Below are 4,651 nucleotides of genomic sequence, written 5' to 3'. Positions count from 1 at the left end.
TTAAGTCAAACTAAAAAAAAAAATTTAAGTTACCTTTTGCAAGCTAAGTTTCTCAGAAACTTACGTGGAAAATCACAAAGATTTGTTGTTTTTCCTAATAGAAGGAAAGTGCTAGAAATAATTAGGTTTATTTAAAACATTATTGTTGATACATTGTTTGGGAAGAATCACCATATCAGAAGAGATGCTCTTCCTCTACCACATTCAGTTTGTGTAAATCAAGTGTTACAAATACACAAATTTCAGAAGCTGTATACTGGGAATTTCCTAGAGATTTGTCAGGGCCCTCATCCTCCATGACACGTTTCTATTTATCATAGCCATGACGATATCAGGTAAGAACAATACAGTATTTCAGTCATGATTTGGGTTACTATTTAAAATCTTTGCTTAGTTATCACCTCACTTTAAAAAAAATTATTGTACATTTGCTTTACAATGTTCTGTTAGCTTCTGCTGCATAGCAAAGTGAATCAGCTAGAGGTATACATACATCCCCTCTTCTTTGGATCCCCTCCCCTCATTTAGGTCACCACAGAGCACTGAGTAGAGTTCCCTGAGTTATACAGTAGATTCTATTTTATACATGGTATCAGCAGTGTGGGGCTTCCCAGGTGGCACTAGGGGTAAAGAATCTGCCTGCCAATGCAGAAGACATAAGAGACTCGGGTTCAACCCCTGGGTCAGGAAGATCCCCTGGAGGAGGAAATGGCACCCCACTTCAGGATGCCATTGTTGCTGGGAGAATCCCATGAACAGAGGAGCCTGGCAGGCTACAGTCCATAGGGTCAAAAAGAGTCGGACACTATTGAGCCTCTGAGCACTATAGCTCTACTATCAGTAGTGTATATATATTCAATCCCAATCTCCCAATTCTTCGCATCCTTTTTACCATTCTTGGTGTCTATATGTTTGTTTTCTACTTCTGTGTCTCTGTTTCTGCTTTGCAGATAAGCTAATCTGTACTGTTTTTCTAGATTCCACATACAGAGTTAAGTAACTAAGGAAGAGGAAAACAAATATCACCTCACTTTTATTGAAACCTAGCATCTTCTAGGTAAGTGGGTTTTGATTGAGGATGCACTGCGAAGTTTTATAAAAATACTTTTCTTGCCCATATTCCAGACTTACTGATATTCGTGCTGTAGGTAAAAAGGCACAACAGAAGTCAGCAAATTGTTGAAGTTGTTTATGGGAGGAAATATGTTGCCTACATTGAGTGAATACAGAGGGAGAAGATTAATGGCAGGACTGTTCATGTGGACTTTACTCCAGCAAGGTGGTTATCAACAGACTATAACTGGACAAAGATCACAAAGAGATCCTTGAACATAAACACAAATCTCACTCAGTGGGAAAGGAAAAGGGCAAATCTAAGGAAGAAACAATTGAGAAGATTCAGGAATAAAGTAGTCTGGTACAGAACTTAAAAAACTGTTAAAATGGAAAAAAAAAAAAAAAAAACCCTCTTAGTATGTTCTTACTTTATGCCTGGCGTATTCTTACTAATTTTTACTCAGGCACAATTACATGTATCTATTAATATATGTTGTAGCTCAAGATTTTTCCCTTTATGAAAAATCATACTTAGCCATTATGTAAGTCAGATGTAGCATTCACTGACTTCTTTGAGAATAGGCTGAATCACTTTCATGGCAGACTCTATTTTGCAATGACTTTATCACTTTGTTTTGCTTGGCACAGAAACAAACAAATTTCCTTGTCAGTTGCCTTATTCTTGTCATGAACTCTAACTGGATCTTTCATTTTTGGAAATTATTGGTGATAAATTAACTACAGGCATTTTAAGTTACCGGCATCTACCCACAGTTTGTCTTTAATACTTGCCGGAAGTCTTTGCCACTAGCCCCAGGCTAGAGCTCCTGTTCACTGAAGGACTTAAATAAAGAAGGACCATCTGAGTGCTTCTTGGAAAAGGACTATACCACTTACTTCAAACTACTGAAACTAGGAAAAAAAAAACAACTGGTGAGTGTTCTGACGTCATTGCTTAGATAACATTCAGACCATTCCAGTGGGCTGAGTCAGGATTTCCGGAACTCTTTTTATTTGAAAAGCACATGTTTTCATGAGATTGCTAACCCAAGACCCTGTGGAACAAGAAAGGACCAGATAAATCAATGAGGAAATTTTACTGGAGTGATTTGTTGTAATACTACAGATTCTATTTTACTGTTTTACTTTTTTCTATATAAAAGGAAGCCCTTTTCCTTTCTTTCTCAAGCTATAGCCCATGACAATTTAGTAGGCTCTGTTTTTGGAAATGAAAATGAGACATTTCAATAATATTTTTCTTACTAATACCCCTTCTATATGCAATCCCTATCAAATTATCAATTGCATTGTTCACAGAACTAGAATAAAAGTTTTTACCATTTCTGTGGAAACACTAATTCATCAATTCTTATTGAGTATCCTTACTTTTCATGGCAATTTAGCAATTTGCATAGACTGTGAATAAGATTGTCATTGTTTTATCAGGATGTGATTAGAAACATTAGTTACATAATCAAGCCCTTGCCTGGAATGTCATTTGAAATGTTGCTCATATAATCTGATATGGCCAATCACTTTTAAGGAAATAAGATTGACTCTCTGGAGCCAGTGCTTAGAGAACTCTCCTGGAAAAACTGTTGGCCTGGTAGGACTTACAGGGTCCCAGTTCTAAGGAAGGGCACTTCCTAGAGGCCAGGAACTTTGAGATATTTTGGAAAGAAGAATTCATAAAAATTTAAAAGTACTGGAGGTAAAATCTGGTAGAGTTTTTGAGCTTGTTTTCCTAGCCTCAGGATAACAAATAACAGAGGCTTTTAACTCCCAATCTAACATTTCATAGGAAAAGTTTCAGCAAAGCAAATTTAAGAAAACCTATGTGCTAAGTTGACTCATTGGAAAAGACCCTGATGCTGGGAGGGATTGGGGGCAGAAGGAGAAGGGGATGACAGAGGATGAGATGGCTGGATGGCATCACCGACTTAATGGACATGAGTTTGAGTGAACTCCAGGAGTTGGTGATGGACAGGGAAGCCTGGCATGCTGTGATTGATAGGGTCGCAAAGAGTCGGACACGACTGAGCAACTGAACTGAACTGAACTGAACTGACTGCTGTGCTAAGTTAACACTCTTGCTGCACCATATAAATAATGAGGCCAGAGCAAGAAGACCAGCCTTATTTTGTGACCAACAATTGTCTTTCTCTGAGGGGAGACTGTCAGGAAATCAGCCAAAAAAAAAAAAAAAAGATGGAGAATGTCCATTGAAAACTATGCCTTATTTAGGGTTCAGAGTCCAGGTTTTTTGATTTTAGCTTTCACTGACTTTGAATGATAAGGTCTAGAGAATTAATGGTGATGCTACACCGTTCTGTGGGTGGAGGTACAATTCTTCCTTGCCATGGAAAAGGTGATTTTGCATCCAGTTTGCAAGTTCATTTCAATACCCCCAACCTGCCAATGTGGCTATTCTTTGGATTCTCCTTGGAATTAGTAGTGACATCTGCATTGTTCTCTCATTTTGGTTAATGACTTCAGTGAAAATTTTGACATGTGTTCATTGAATATCTGTATGAAAGTCATGATTTTCCCTTCTTTGAAAAAAAGCCATCTTTTAACAATAAATAGTAAGCTATAATCATTCTGTTTGAAGTCTACACTGGGATGAGTATTTCTACCATGAAGGTTATGTGAGGATAAATTCCTTCTCTTTTGATCACCTTTGTCTACACAGGATCCATTTTCCCATCTTCTGAGAAGAGCAAAGCTACTTCTCCCCAGGGTTTAGTTCCTGTGTTTCCCGTGGGGCTAGGCAAATTCTCACTTGTAGGTGTGTGCAGAGACCAAAACCTGGCCAATCTAGGTGTCACATTCACCCTGTCTATTCCAGTTAGGTAAGGGTTGCTCATTTGACCCAAGCCAGACAAACAGGAGACAGTGAGACTCATTTCTAGAATTTTGGCTAAGAATGATCTATAAGCCTATAAATGTTCGTGACTCTCAGGTTGCTACATGGGAAAGCCCTGCCTGAAATAAGGCCACCCAGGGAAAGAAGTGGAGATTATTATTAAAAAGAGAGGTGTGGGGCGAGGTGGGGTGGGGGAGGAGGGAGGGGACAAGAGAGAGAGACAGAAAGCAGCCAAGTCCTAACCACTGTGTTTGAACTGATAAACTTGTTTCTGTCATTTGCAAAAGGAAGAGTCCTGATGAATGCATTTTTATGAAGTTACTCTGGGATTTAAGGTTTGCTTACTTAGAACCAAAGGTAGTCAGTCCGTTTTCAAATTGACATTGTAACAAGAAGGCTATTATTATATTATTATTACTCTTTCAGTAACTGCTACACTCCTTCAAACCAAAATTCCAGAACTGACTCCTCCTGACTCTGACTTGCCTGGCTGACAGCTACTGGCCAACCCTTTGTAGCTGCAGTCGAATGTTGAATAGAGTGCAACTGCATACCGCAACCCTTGGAGGCTCACTCAGAGATGCTTTCCTGGCCAACATCCCACCCACACTCCACCACACTCACTTCATCAAAGTCCCAGCCATGGAAGGAAGGTTCTTGAGTCAAACCACGAGATCCCATGGCTATCATTCTAGCCACAGGATACATATCAACTTGGCCTGTTGCATG

At 39.2% G+C, this 4,651-nt stretch overlaps 1 long non-coding RNA gene across 1 annotated transcript in view; it reads left to right on the top strand.

Annotated features, from left to right (window-relative positions):
- Positions 1-1,861: 1,861 nt before the first annotated feature.
- Positions 1,862-4,651, top strand: part of LOC104999652 — a 47,223-nt gene continuing 44,433 nt past the window's right edge. The window contains exon 1 of the long non-coding RNA XR_826636.1: positions 1,862-1,989. This is a non-coding gene — a long non-coding RNA (uncharacterized LOC104999652). The remainder of the gene's footprint in view (positions 1,990-4,651) is intronic.

This window comes from Bison bison, unplaced genomic scaffold, assembly GCF_000754665.1.
Source record: "Bison bison bison isolate TAMUID 2011002044 unplaced genomic scaffold, Bison_UMD1.0 scf7180017853731, whole genome shotgun sequence".
NCBI classification, from domain to species: Eukaryota; Metazoa; Chordata; class Mammalia; order Artiodactyla; family Bovidae; genus Bison; species Bison bison.
The sequence above is the reverse complement of the archived record's forward strand: the minus strand, read 5'-3'. Positions and strand labels throughout refer to the sequence as shown.